This window comes from Dasypus novemcinctus, chromosome 19 (assembly GCF_030445035.2).
Source record: "Dasypus novemcinctus isolate mDasNov1 chromosome 19, mDasNov1.1.hap2, whole genome shotgun sequence".
NCBI lineage: Eukaryota > Metazoa > Chordata > Mammalia > Cingulata > Dasypodidae > Dasypus > Dasypus novemcinctus.
In genome coordinates, this window is record NC_080691.1 from 63,606,854 (window position 1) to 63,622,527 (window position 15,674).

At 40.0% G+C, this 15,674-nt stretch overlaps 1 long non-coding RNA gene across 1 annotated transcript in view; it reads left to right on the forward strand.

Annotated features, from left to right (window-relative positions):
• Positions 1-15,245, forward strand: part of LOC139437044 (uncharacterized) — a 165,928-nt gene extending 150,683 nt beyond the window's left edge. The window contains exons 2-3 of the long non-coding RNA XR_011646614.1: positions 9,928-9,967; positions 15,004-15,245. This is a non-coding gene — a long non-coding RNA (uncharacterized lncRNA). The remainder of the gene's footprint in view (positions 1-9,927; positions 9,968-15,003) is intronic.
• The last annotated feature ends 429 nt before the right edge of the window (positions 15,246-15,674 follow it).

The following is a 15,674-nucleotide window of genomic DNA, read 5'->3' on the forward strand; positions in this document are numbered from 1 at the left end:
GAAATGAGTTGGAAATGGTTAATGAATATTGGAGGGAAAATTTGGACTTTGTTGGTAGGAAATGCTTGGATTGCTTTGAAGGAAATGCTGGGAAAGGTATGGATATTAAAGACATTTCTGTAGCAGTTCAGAAACAGGTGAAAGAAGAAGAGAAAGTTGCTACCGTTATATAGAATATGTAACTTATTATGGCCAGAAAGTTGGTAAATATAAGGATGCTGAAGCCAGTTCCAGTGAGGCCCAAGAATGAAATGATGAATATAATATTGGAAACTGAAAGAAAAGAGGTCATTGGTATGAAGAGACAGTGAGCTCAGTAGAAGTATATGCTAGTGTCCGAAAGAAGGCAGTACCTGAAAATTCTCAACTTACCCAGATAGACTATTCTGAGACTCAAGCCAGAGATGGTTCTCAATAGCCTGCAGTATGCTTCCACAAGATGACTTCAAAGAGAACAGGGCTCCACTTTTGGGCTTACCTGAAACTTGCTTTTCTATGGAGAGTAGGCATAGAACTTACGTATGCAGTCACCAATTCCAGAGGAAGCTAGAATTGAAAATAGATTTTTTTTTTCTTTTTCTGATGACATGGCCCCTTCAAACTACCTGGTAAAGCAACAGTATTTTTGAGAATTTTGCAAGAGCTGTCAGCCTGGGTGAAAATAGAGATGAAATGGACAGAATCATGGGAGCAGAAATAAGAACTGAAGATTTCTAATTGGGACAAGACAAAAGGGTGCTTGGATGAGACATTGCAGTATGAATACAACACCCCTGTGTTTGGAGAGAGTTGGGGTTATGCACCAGCATTCAGGGAGAGCATGGCATCTGCACAAGGCTGTGGAAATGTTGGCTGCAAGTCCAGCAGGACTGGAAGAAATCTAGTCTATCTGAAGTTGACTTTCAGACATTAAAATTTAGTAGATTTCAAAGTGGGTCAAGAGGCCATCCCAGCTGTAGCACTTAAGCACATCTCACCAGCTTCACATTGACAGTCAAAATAGATACTACTTCACATAGCAAAGCTCCTCAAGGATGTGTAGACATCTAGACACTATAATCAGGGCAAATATCTCATGAATTTGGCCTCTTGCCAGTGGACCCTAATCTGGTATTTATGCTCCCTGTTTGAGAGTTAGACTCAGCAGTGGTGTCCCTATGCGTGCCTCTTCTGTCCTTCTATTGAACATATAATTAGTACTAGAGTTGGGAGGTGTGTGTCCAAGAGGCTTGAATCTTTGGGCTGTCCATATGCCAGCTGAGTCCTGAATCTCAATGGAGTTGCAACACCGAATCTCCAGTTCAATGGACTCACCTAGGACAAATAACAGGGAGGAGATGATGGACACACAACATACCACAGAATTGAGAGTGCCTATCACTGCAAGCAGGAAAGTCCCATCTATTGGATGTATATGATCAATGTTCCCCTGAATTAGTGGTGGAATGGGCATCACCATCCCAGGGTCTTCAGGATGGAGAAACGAACTATGAACTGAAGTAAATTTGCTAGTGTTCTATTATAGACTTATTGTGATTTTTGCAATGAAAGATATACCATTGATGTGGAGGAAGTACCCAATGGATGTTCTGAGGTTAGGGAGAGGGAAAAACAGGTGTAATAGACGACATATTTTGGACTTGGGGATCATCCTGAATGACATTACAATGACAGATGCAGGTGATTATATATCCAGCCATAACCTACAGGGTCAAATAGGAGAGAGTGTAAACTACAATATAAGCTGTAATCCATGCTCAGTGGCAATGCACCAAAATGTTTATCAATTGCAAGGAATGTACCACATTGATGAAAGATGTTGCTAGTATGGAAAAATGTGGGAGGTGTGGGGAGTGGGGCATATGGGAATCCTCTATATAGTCTCTGTAACATTTATGTGATTGAAGTAACTTTAAAAAAATGAAAAGGTGAAAAAAATCTAATGGAGATTTCCCTGATGAATTTCAGATATGCCCGGAAACTGGAATCTCAGTTTATGTTCCAGTTTCTCCCTACTAGAGTGGCAATGTTGACACTACACCTGTCCCACCATTATATTTTGAAAATGAATAAGTGGTTGTCCGGCTTTCATAATTTGACAGATGGACAGGAATTTTCCTTAGGATGAACACACTCATGACTGGTATTTCTATGACTGAGTGGTTACTGAAAGACGTAAGGTTTTAGGCCATTGCTGTGTGGTAAATGCATTTCACAAGTGTGAAGAACATATCTATGAGGTCCAGAAGGCTGACTTTGGCAGTTTCAAAGAAAGACATATCTTTATATTAATGGTTGTTCATCGTGGTATGAAACCTTTGTAAATGACATGTTTGATGATGTATTATCACTTTAGGAGTGAACCTATATTTTTGAAATGGATCTTCTATTATTCTATTTATTATGTGGCAAACTCAATGAGGTTAGTCAATTTCTATGAAAGCCTTTGTAAGAAAAGAAAATTGGACTTCAATGTGAGGGGGTGAGATTTTGGAAATCAGTGGAAATTGGAGAGAATGTAATGTAACAATGGACAGGTATACAAGTTAATATACCCTAAGTTTGGGGTACGTCTACCACATAATGCTAGAGATTTTGGGAGATAGTGTGGTCTTGCTTGTGACTCAGTTTTGGATTTCTAGCTTCCGTAATATGTATGATAATGTATTCCTCTTGCCAAGCCAACCAATAAGTGGTATTTTTTATAACTATGTCAATCTAAAAGAGTGCCCCATATATTCTTATGAGAATTTCCAAATATGAAGGGAAGGAAAAACAGATACACCTCACCTTAATTTAGAAACTTTGTCTTACATAAATTCCCAATGATCTAGCCTCTATTTCCCAGAAATATTCCATAATGCTATGGATGGTCTGACCAGTGACTAATAAATTTCATTATATACTTTTTTTGCCATTGCAAATTGACTTAACACAGTGATACCCATGGATAGAGGATTTTAGTGCCCAGTGATTCTCCATTTAACAGCCTTATCTGACATGCTCTTAAATTAGAAAAGATTAATACCCCCTAATGGTGGATTATTAGAGCCATAGTGCTATGATTCTACACATTATGATATCCATATGCAAACTTATTTGTAATTACTGATTCCAATCACAGCACATTCAAAAACATTTTACCAATATAGATTTTGGTAATTCATTATATTTATCAGCATTTCAGTGACCCTTCTGTTGCAACCTAATAAACTTATTGAATAGAAGATCATGAATGAGCAAATATAAAATACAAAATGTTCATGAATTAGTTGAAAAATATTTGTATATATGCTATCAGGATAAAAGTTTTAGAAACATAGATCTTTACAACACAGTGAATCCTAAACAATAGAGTTAAAAGTACAATTATAATACTAATGTTTCATAAGTTGCAACAAAATAATACATGAATTCATGGTATTAATAGGTAAAATTGTAGAGGAATATATGGGAACTTCGTACTTTCTGCATGCTTTATCTATATATGATTAAAAATATATATATATTTATTTTTATCATTACCCATGTTCAAACATGCTTAGAAATTAGGGATTATATTACATCTGAAAATTGTATATTAAATATTGTGATGATATTCAGAGGAATTTCAATATATACTTTACTGAAACTGCTTATGGTTTATTTTCCCATGATAAACTGATAGGCCCACATTTATTTGTGTTATTCATCAATTTAGTCATGGCAGTGCTCTTTTTCTGTTCATGTGAGTGTTGCTCTAACAGGGTCCACAAGGTGGATGATTCTGCCTCTGTCTCCTCCATTTGTAAGAAGGACTGATTCATGGAACAGCACTTTCTCTCCTGAAACCCCTACATGGGAGACAATCACGGTGACTTCTGAATCTTTTCCTTTCATGCATATTCTTCAAGATCATATCAGGCAAAACACCATGTCATGGACGACCATGATCCACCTACCCTTGACAACTCAATCAGCAATGAGAGCTGAGCTCTGTTTTCTCCCCCAGAGCAGGACACCTGCACAATCTGACAAACTGTCCACTCCACTTGCTAAAAGCCCCCTCTATGCTACTCACCTCAATACCCCACAGCATTCTACACAGTGATGGCTTTTCTTTATGATTGCTTAATAAGACCAAGAAAGGAAATAACTTGATGGTACTCTTTATATACGACAAGAAATTTTCACATTGCAAATTTTTGAAAGACAAAGTTTGTGAATAAACCTACACAACAAAATGAAACCTGAAGGAACACTAGTTAAATATGATGCTGAATGGGCCCTCTCCTGTCCTGGCTAAGGGATGATAATGATCATTTTCCCATTACCCTCAACCAATAACTACTGAAGACATCACATCTGCATCCCCATAGAAGAAAGCAGCTAATCCAGTAATTCCTACATGAAATGAGCACACACTTATCTCCAAGTAAATGCAGCAGTTAGGCAAGAATGAAAATCTCTCAAGGAGGCAACTCAGTTTCAAATTTTCTTCTAGAATTCCTATGATCAAACATTCTCACTTAGGAAAGTATATTTTGTAAAGCATGGTTTTTCTTTTTACCTGAAGCATTGTGGAAGACATGAAAATTGCCTCTTCTTCACTGTTCTGTGCATGAGGAAAAGTTGTGTTATTTTTACATTAGAGAATGGAGGAAAATAAATGAGTGAGAATGTCATAGAAAGGTTAGGGAAGGAAACCCACAGTTCTTAGATGGCCACCTGGAAGTGACCACTGTCACTTCAAGTAGCTCTCATTCTGCTTCCTGAGTTGTGTGGTCATCGTGTGAAAAACTAGGACTCAGCTCACAAAGAGAGACCTGGTCTTGTCCTCCAGAACTCACAGCACAGTAGGACCCATCAGCAGCTCTTCCCAAAGCCACAGAAAATGGAGGTGACAGCATGACAGTTTAAGCAGCACAAGATTTCAACTTGATATTTAAACCCCATTTTGACCAAACAACCATTATCCACATGGAGAGAAAGGGCGATTTGTATTTCCCACATGATGCCACACACACAGGACAGAGGAGAGTCTCAGGCAATGGTGTATTATGAAGTCCCTCACCCTTTCACAGGGATATGTAGGAGCCAGAGAAGCTCTAGGTAATATGCCTGAGCCTTGGGATTTGGACTACATGAAATACATAATTCATTGATAGAGAATATAAGGAACAAAGGGAAATGTGAGAACAAAAAAGATTCAGGGAAAATAAATTGGATCATCAGACAAATAGATAATCAGGTCAATGCTGAGACTGATGTCCAAACTTTTGCATGAGTAGGAGTACAATTTGAAATCTAGTACAACTTGGACACTGGAACAGCCTCTCTCTTGGTTCTCATGTGAAGCACAATTGCTCTGAATGAGGTATATCACTGAATCATATGCCTTCCATCCCTGTGAATGATTGACCAGGTTGCCATGAACCACTCAGAAATTTGAACCAGGCAAACATTGGCGCAGCCATTCTGCTTTCAAAAGGGAGAGTTTGCTGATTTTGTATGAGTTTATGCTCCTATGGAATAAAACTATTCTAAATTATTGCATCAGTGATAGGCACAGGATGATTAATTTAGAGTTGCTTCCTGGGGAAACAGCTGAAGAGGAACTCTAGATCCTGACAGGAAACCAGTCATTAACCACCTCACTGCACCAAATCTAGCAACTGCTCCTTGGACTCAGTGGGTCCTGAGCATCCCCTTGTGGCCACCGCACAGAAGAGGTTTTTGTCTGGATCACCATTGCCTTTCCCTCACTGTGTCTTTAGCACAGTAATAGAGGGCGGTGTCCTCAGGTTTCAGGCTGTTCATTTGCAGATTTAGCTGGTTCTTGTTGTTGTCCCTGGAGATGGTGAATCGGCCCTTCACAGAGTCTGCATAGTATGTGCTACCACCAGTACTACTAATTGCTGAGACCCACTCCAGTCCCTTCCCTGGAGCTTGACGGATCCAGCTCATGCCATAATTACTGAAGGTGAATCCTGAGGCTGAACAGGAAAGACGCAGAGATCCCCCTGGTGGTCTCAAGTCACCCCCAGACTCCACCAACTGAATTTCACACATGACACCTGTGAACAGATGTTAGAAGTTGAGTCATGCATAGGCTCACACAGACACACACAAATACAAATTCACACACACACATATTCACACTGCAGCAAAAGGAATTTCTAGTTAATATTACCTTGGAAAATTGAGAAAAGCAAAGTCGAGACCAGCACACTCTTCATGGTGCCTCTTTTTCCTTAGTCCTGAACACAGATTAGGGAGAGCTCACACTCAGGGTAGGGGGCTCCTCTCTCAGAGCTACAAGGTCTGGGCCTGGGCTGGATTTCAGGACCAGAGGGAGGGCTCTATTTGCATGTTCTCTCCCTAGAGGGCACATCAGCTCCCTCCCTACACCTGAGGCTCTCAATTGCCCTGCAGTCTCTGCAACCAGAGCTGTCTGTGACAATAAGTGAGGATTCCTCTGATGTTGAGAGCATGGAAAAGCATTTCAGTACTAGAAACACTGCAGTGCTTTCTCATTCCAACTTCTCCTGAAGAACTGTCCATACTGTCCATGTTTCTCCCCTTGTAATACCTACATGGCTCACATGACAGCAAGCATATTCTATCCTCCATCAGCTCATTTCAGGGATTTGGACACAGACTCTCTGAACAAATGTGTGTCAGAGCTTATGACAGCTGCCCCATAAATGGGGAATCACAGCATGTTTCCTTTGTTTTCACAGAGAAATAAACCAGAGCCTAAGCTGAAAGAACTGCTATGTCAGACTCTGAGTTTCCACCTGACAACCAGATCACATCCATTTCTTGGATGATATTCCATTTAAGGGAGCTGAGTAGTTTATCAGGAAGGTGCTGCCTGGAAGTCTTGGAGGTCGGCAGCAACCAGCTCCCTCCCAACCATGCTGCACATCACACAGACAATGAATGTTTCCTTCCAATCCTCCTCCCTGCTCTCCAGCAACTCCTGGTTCAGGGTCTCAGGCTATGTGTGGACTTCCACCCTAGACAGTATAAACTGATGCTCTACTCTGAATAGGGGCAACTGCTACAACACTGAGAACTTTCCAGAGCAGACCAGAGATCTCTGCTGAGTGTGCTGGTGAAGGCCTGATAGGGACAAGAAGGGGCTCACTGTGGTGAAGTTAGAAGCCTCTTCACAGCATCCCAAATCCCCCCTCAACCTGGTGCTGTAATGAAGCTTCTGGCCACCCTCCAGTTCTTTTGTCTCCATCCCCAGTGTCCTGTAGTGGGTGGACCTGGCCATGGTGCAAGCCATCACTGATGCCCCATGGAGGAACCAGATTTATGCCTCCTCCTGCTCATCTTCAAGGGAACAATGAGTGAAGTGGATATGGTTCAACAGATAGAGATTCTGCCTACCATGTAGGAGGTTCAGGTTTCGATAACCAGGGTCTTCTAGTCTGTGTGGCACACTGGTCCATGTGGAGTGCTGCCACACACAAGGAGTGTCAACCCACACAAGGATGTCCCCAGTGCTAGGAGTGGCCCCTATGCTAGGAGTGCAGCCCTGCACAGGAAAGCAGACTACCCAGTAGTGGTGCCACACACAGGGAGAGCTGATGCAGCAAGGTGATGCAACAAAAAAGAGACACAGAGAAGAGACAAACAGAGATGGAGCAATAGAATGATCACCCCTCTCCCACTCCAGAAGGTCCCAGGATGGGTTCCTGGAGCTGCCTAATGAGAATACAACAGATACAGAAAAAACATAGTGAATTGACACAGATGTGTGTTGGGGGGGGGGGAGGTAGGAAATAAGGGGAAAAAAAGGAACAGTGAGCCCAGGCAGAACCTGGTGATCATTCGGCAGTTACTGGTTTATAACCTTGAGGTTGCATCCCTCATGTGGTTACTCATGATGCCTTAGGCCACTTTGTCCAAAATGAAATTACTTTAACTCCTTTCCCAATAAGGCTGAGGAGAATAAGAATTGAAGGGTTGAATGATTTGTGTGTACTGTAGAGATGCATGATGCAAGGAAATTTGTTCAAATGGGAGCCACAGTAGAGGGAAGATAATTGTGAAGCACATGTATAATGTGATTATTTCCACAAAATATACCTTTGTGTGTGTCCGTAAATTCCAACAAAATTAGAACCTTACAACAACATTAATTTATTATCTCATTTTCTGTTCCTGAGGAGTTTGGGGATTGTTTAGCTTGATCCTCTGCTCAATTTTCAAAGTTTCATCAAGTTGTTATCCAGCATCCCAGGATCAGACTATTGGCAGAATTCATGCTCTTGAGGCTGTAGGATTAATGGCTGCTTGTTTCTTCCAAGCCTGGAATGAAGGGAGATACAGAGTGATACTGCTAGCAGGATGGGGTATTATGTAAAATAACGTTATCAAGGAAGTAACCTACCTTCACTGTTGCCATATTCTACTAATTAGGAGTGATTCACAAGTCCTGCCCATAATCATTTGAGTTTGTGCAGGTGTGGGGTTTTGGGGGGAGGAGGATGAGAGTATGAGTACCTGGCTGCCAGGATGACCAGTTCACTTAGAGCCCCTTCACCTCTGTGTCCCTCTCCAGCAGTTGCACATATGAGGATCAACTACCAAGATGTGCTCTACCTCATGACTAGCTTGTTGCTAGTTGAGCATCTTGATCATGTCACCATCCTTTTCCCTGTGTTACTCACCTTGAACTGTCTGGGATATTTTGTGATGTAAAGTGAATACAGAGTGAATTTTCAGAGACTACCAAGTAGATATAATAAAATACATAGACATATCATGTGAAATGGAGAAAAACTTTGACAAAACAAGCAATAAAAGGAAAAAGATAACTTTTTATAGAATAAATAGAATAAGAAATTCATGCACATACCATCAAGTGTCATGCAGGCAAAGAGAGAACGAATTGAAATATATAAAATGTTGAAAGTAATTAAAAGCAAAACACCAAAAATTTTATATTGAAAATATTCAAAAGGTAAGAGAAATAAAGGCTACTGCAGACAAAGAAAAAGGCAGACTCAATAGGTATCAGAGCTGCCCATAAAGAAATGCTAAAAGAAATTCTTCAGGGAGAAAGAAAATTGCATAAATGGGGATTTTCATTTCCATAAAGAAGGAAAAACATGATAGTAAATAAAAAATGAGGGTAAACCAAATGTTAGTTTTTTCTTATTTTAACTGAGCTAAAATATAATTGTTTAAACAGTGATGGTGTGGTATCCCATGATACTAACATATGGATAATCAATGACCATGATGTTATAAGGGATGTGAGGTAGGAATTAAGAATACTTTCTTTTCAGTTACCTGTATCATATAGTGTTATTTTGACTGAGTAACTTGAATGTGGATTCAGAATAGTTAAAATGCATATTGTAAATTGTATGAAGTTGCTAAAAACATTTTAAAGATTCAATTATTTTATATGCTCAGAAGTGAAATGAAACAAATGACCCAGGAATTCTATGCAGCCCCTACCTCAATTTGAGACCTGACAAAGCCCCTGTTTCAGGTAGACTTCTTAGTCTGCACCACAAAATTGAATAGCAAATATATCACTTGCCTGGAAAAGTCAAATAAATGAGGGCATCTCAGTGTCTGGAAGAAAACTGACTACCCTTGGGAACCATGTCTTAGACAAGGAGAGGAAGCTGCCGACCATGGCAGGAGGCCCCTCCCCAGCCTCCATTTGCACCTGCCCCTGTGGGGACCCTGAGCCCAGAGGATCCTGAGCTTTCCCTGCAGCCCCCTTCTGCCCTCCTTCCAGGGCTGACCCTGCTCCTATTCACTTGATATGCATGGAGTGCATATGGCCACATCCTGTCTTTGAGCATGTTCAGGGAAAAGGTCCCTTGGTTCTGCCACAGAGTAGAATTATAGAACTGTCTGGGAGTTACAAAATAGATCTCAAACTACTTCTTGATATATTTTTTTTTCCTATAGGAATTAGACAACAGAGAACGACATGGAATAACAATAAAAGGTGAATTTTTTCCAGTATTGCTTAGAAACTTTTAAATCCTTCATTCAACAAAATATTTGGGCTGTACTTTGGGTGGGGTTGGAGAGGAGATGGGATGGAGAGTTGGTGGGTCACTCTTGAGCAAGTGTTGCAGTTTCTTTTGCTTTTTTTTGGTATTATCCTTTTTTTGTGAATTGGCACAAATGCACAAATAATTATACAACTTAGTGAATCACAATAAATTGTTCAAACTTATGTCTCCTACGAGGTCAAGAAATAGAACCTGACCTTCTCTCCCCAGTCGCCCATGTGCTTTGTCCACAATCAAGGCACCTCCCTCAAGAAGCAGCTACTTGCTTGGTGCTTAGAGCAGATCTCCACACTTTCCTTTACACTTCATTTCCTGAATTTGCATCTGTAGACACTAAAATCTGTAGATATTATTTTCTCTGTCTTTAAGGGATATTTACTTTCCACGTGCGCACGCCTACATTTTTAATATAACCTTCCAGTTTTCACAAATGTCTGGTTGCCTTTTCCAGACATATTTAAAAGCAACTGATTTATGTAAAATTTCTTCTGGAACACAATGTGGTAAGCATGAAATAATGATTAAAACTTATACACAGAATTATCCTAAAGAGATGGCAAATTTACCAATTCCTAAGTATCTTCTTTTTAAATCTGCCAGTAAGACAAAGTGCAGGTATTGGTGTAAAGGTTTATGGAACTTAAAAAAAAAAAAAAAAGGATTATGGAGTTGCTCCTCCTGGTTGGCTTTCAGCTTGTTTCCTAAATCTTGAACCTGACTCTGTGGAGATCTAATTGTCCACCTCAATATGTCCAGGTCTCCTTTCAGAGTGCTCAAACTCTTTTAACAATCACACCAAAATATCAGTGGAAAAAAGTCTAAAAAGAAGGTCAATGGCTTATTCACATTTAATTATAAAGTGATAAGGTTGGATGTCTTGCTAAGGAGTGGAATCTGATTCAAGAAATTGCTCAAGCACTGTGCCTAAGAGTTCCCTCCTGACAGCCTCCATGTTACTGAAATGTGGCCAGGCTTGAAGCCAAACTCAGCATGTAAATGCAATGCCTTCCCCCCAGCATGGGACATGACACCCGGGGAAGAGCCTCCCTGGCACCCAAGGATCACTACCAAGTACCAGCTGATGACGTAACTAGAAAATGACCTTGAATTAAAGGTTCAACGCAGACCAGCAGAATATCCTTGTCTACATATAATAACAGGAGTTAAAAATGCTGTTTGACCTAAGGTAAGGGGGAAATGGAAAGGACAAATGAGTTTATATGGCTATGAGTCTCTAAAAAAGAGTCTGGAGGTTGTCAGAAGGATTGCCCTTATGCACACCTGAGCATAGTCTCAGAGACAGATAAAGCAGATACAACCCCAGGTATTGGTTCTTTTGAGGGCTAAAGAGACCCACAGGTTCTGTGGTCATGGTAGATGGAGTTCACTGCCATGTCAGTTGGCCCTTCTTTGGAGCTGGAGTTTCTGCGTGATGGAACTGGACTCAGATGTGATCTCTTTTCACAAGCCTTTCATGCTACTTTACTGAAATTGTAGTTGGTGCTGGGGTTTAAGATATATCTAGGGGATTTGAATCTCTGGACTGACAATATGATAGCCAAGCTCTGAGCCTCAACAGACTTCAGCTTCTACACTCTGATTTATTGGACTTACCCCACTCAGCTAACATGGAGTTGAAGAATGTCAACCACCACACCATGAAGCCTAGAGTGCCTACAACTGAAAGCAGGAGGATTGCATCCAGTATCCATGTGGTATCTAAGCCCCCTCTTGACATTGTTGTGGAAAGGACACATCCAAGCCAAGGTCCACAGGAAGGAGAAATACAGTAAGGATTAGAGTGGACTTAATGATATTCTATACATGAACTATTGTGGTTAATAATCGAGATAATGTGGCATTGGTGTGGAAAAAGTGGCCATGGTGGCTGCTGGGTGCGGGGAATGGGAGGAAACGATGAGATGTGGAGGCATTTTCGGGACTTGGAGTTGTCCTGGCTGGTGCTGCAGGGACAATTGCCAGACATTGTATGTCCTTCCATGTCCCACTGGATAGAACGTGGGAGAGTGTGAGCTATGATGTGGACCACTGACCATGGGGTGCTGCGATTCCCAGAGATGTACTCACTAGATGCAATGGATGTGTCATGATGATGGGGGAGAGTGTTACTGTGGGGAGAGTGGTGGGGTGGGGGCAGTGGGTATGAATGGGGACCTCATATTTTTTTAATGTAATATTTTTTAAAAAATGAATAAATAAAATTAAAAAAAAAAAAGAAATTGGTCAAGAACCTACACATGCACCTACTTGTAACATGTATCCTCAACTCATGGATAGAAAGTTAAGTGTGGAAAGGGAGAGAATTTGGGATTTCAGGTGTGGTGTGTTCTACTTGTCCAATCTGCAAGCTGCATAGATTATAGTGTTACACTTTCCATTTTCCATAATTAATCATATAACCATCCCTGATATGAAGGGGCTGGAAATGTATGAAAATTATGATCCCAGGGAAAGGGAACTGACAGTTGTGTGGGTGGACAGGATGTCTCTACATGCACTTTTTTCTCTCTCTTACACACAAATACACACATAGACACTGTCTTATTTTGCAAACTACCAACCAGGGGATTTGAAAAAATAGAATATATGTATTGTGAGCATAGGCAAGGCGTTTGGTCGATGTTGAATTCACAGGTAAGTGCAGGGGTGATTTTCCCTGCATTTTTTTTTCAGCTAACCTTAATTTAATAAACTAAATGTCATTAAAATTAAAAGAACATTTAAATCATTGTTACAAATCTAAAACCCAACTATTTTTTTGTTGATTTAGTAAATATTCTATCATCTAAAACCTCAAAGGTAAACATAATGCATAAATTCAAAATTTTTGCTATTTATTAATTATATATGTAAATAAATGTATGCATCTTCCAAATTTAACTGTAGGTGAGCAAAGTTAGAGAACGGATCTTTATTACATCCAACATAATGACTCCAAAATAATTTTCCTGCTTTCAGCACACATACATATTTCTTTTCTATCTGTATAAGATAAATTTGCACATTTCAACCTATATTTTCCCAGTGCTAATTATTTGCTATAGTAAATTGTTACACAGGGACACTGGAATAATGGGATTCAAAAATTCATGTTTTGGAGAAGAAAAAGAGAATTGAATGATTTCAACACAGTAAACTGAATTGTTACATAGCATGACCTAAATCTAATGTATGGCAGCTCACTAATCATAAGATATTCATGGATTCAATGGATATAAATGTAATTCAAAATCATAATCTCCACCATTATCTTTGAAAATTTGCTTTCACTTCTAGTAGATACTCTATATACACTCATTTTGGACATTCCATTGAATTTATTGTAATGCTTTTTTTAAAAAAGATACATTATAAACAATATGGAATGAATAAAAAGTGAATTCTAACTTCAAGGAGCTACCTATCTAGTAGCATCAGAAAAATGATATGTTTTTAGTCGTTGCATGAAATACACATAATACTTAAAGTATTTTTCAATGATTCTTCAAAGGCTTTCTTGTTGGAAATTACATATGAAACACACAAAGATATCGCCAAGAATACCCAACAGCTCCTTTTGAAATTGCATAAATAAAAGATGAATACTGCAGTTATACAACTGGGGTTCAAGAATCATTGAATGATAGGATTGAAAAGACTTACTATTCATTCCATTATCTAAAATTTGTAAAATTCATTCTCATTCTCAATGGAAAAAAAAAATCATTTTAAACTAAGCATAGTCTCTAATGCTGTCTTCCAGTTTGTCAACTTGCTTGTTTTCCTGTCTGGGTGCTTGCTAGAAATTAGCAGGAACAGCTTTTCCCCCATTATCACCTGGCAAGTTAGTTAAACTGCTAACCTTTATGCCAGCTATGCTGCCCTCTTTTGGTCAATATAAGAAATACAGCCAGGAGATGTACAATAAGTCCTGGTATGACCCAGTGAGTGGACTGGGGGAGAGTGTAAGCTACAATGTAAAATATTATCTATGTGGTGCAGCAGTGTTCCAAAATGTATTCACCAAATGCAGTGAATGTCCCACGATCATGAAACAGGTTGTTGATGTGGCAGAAGTAGGGGGAGGGGGGAGAGGGTATATGGGGACCTTATATATTTTGAATGTAACATTTTTTAAAAATAGAGAAAAAAATATTACCAGATACTTAAAAAATACAACTGTGTGTGTGTGTATATATATACATGTGTGTGTGTGTATATATATATATACACACACACACACACCAGAGAGAGAGAGAGAGAGAAAGGTATACCCCACACTCCTGACAAGCTGAACTTCCCTGAATAAGACAAAATTAACATTTAGTAGGTGAACTTCTACAGTGAAAAAAACATCAGATTCATGCTAATTCTACAAATAATCAATTTCGGTCATTTTGAGGACCAGATAATGAAGCTTTATACAGTCTCTTTTTCAGTGTCTTGGAGGTAAATTTGGATTATGGAGAGCGGAAATGGAAGATACTCTATCTTTTACAATTTGTATATTAATGCAAGTTATATTTTTATGAGTTCAATCTATGGATGCATTCTTATATGTAAACATAAATCATAGTAGATACATGCTGAGTAGATCATATCCTTAAATCTCTTGCTGCAAACATCAAAATGTATCAGAGCTGCAATTTTTGTATGTGCAGATTAATTTTAAGGTGCAGGTTGTTTTCCTCATTGGTTCATCCCCCATGCCTGAAATTTGCAGTAATTTAGGAACAGCTTACTGTCACTGCCAAAATGCTAATAGAGCACTCTAACTTCCAGGTCTGGAGAAAGGGCACCTGATTCACATAAACATCTGAGTCCACAAGTTTAAGGACCCTTTAAAGAGTTTCATGAGTCTTGGATGCTTCAGGTTCATTCTGTAGCCATCTTCTTTGTTTTCTGATGGGGATGTCTCCAACGGCCTTTAGCAAAATGTCAGTGTTTCCCTTGGTTTCACTGGCAGGTTCCTCTCTCTCTGGAGACCGCAGCAGAAGCAGCTCCACAGTAGCTGTTTCTGGAGAGTCCTCCAAAGTCCTTCACCTCCAGCAGCAGCTGAGGCAGGAACTGCAGCACAGACTCAGACTCTTCTGCCACCCTGTTCTGTGGGAGCCAAGGGCTGTCCTTCCATTTTCTGAATCATCCTCAAATGCATTTTGAGTGGAGAACACCTGAAGGTAATGTGTCTTTTGACATTAAGCTATTAAAATGCACTCTAATTTTGGACTATGTTTTGAAAGGTTTGCCTAAAAGTGGCAGGTAACAAACCCATTTAAAACCTGACAGGAATGAGGGAGGCTGGAGGTTAGGGCAGGTCAGAATTGCTGTGAGGCATCAGGTGCAGATGTCCAGCAAGCAGGGGGAGATGGAGTCAGAAGATCAGCTAAAGATGTGGAGACTATTTTTAAAGGAGATTCCAGTATAATGGCAATGGGGCTGTTGGAATAGCCTGCCTGACTCTGGGGAAGGGGGTAGATGAGCAAGGATAGAACATAAGGTGTTTTTTGGGACAGTGTAGGGGATGAAATGCCTGTGGAGGGGGAGAAGCAGGTGACCAGAGACAGGGGCTCCAGAAGATCATCAGGTTTCCAGGAGCCAAAGCAGAAGTTGCCATGATAGGGAGAGGAGAGAAGAAGC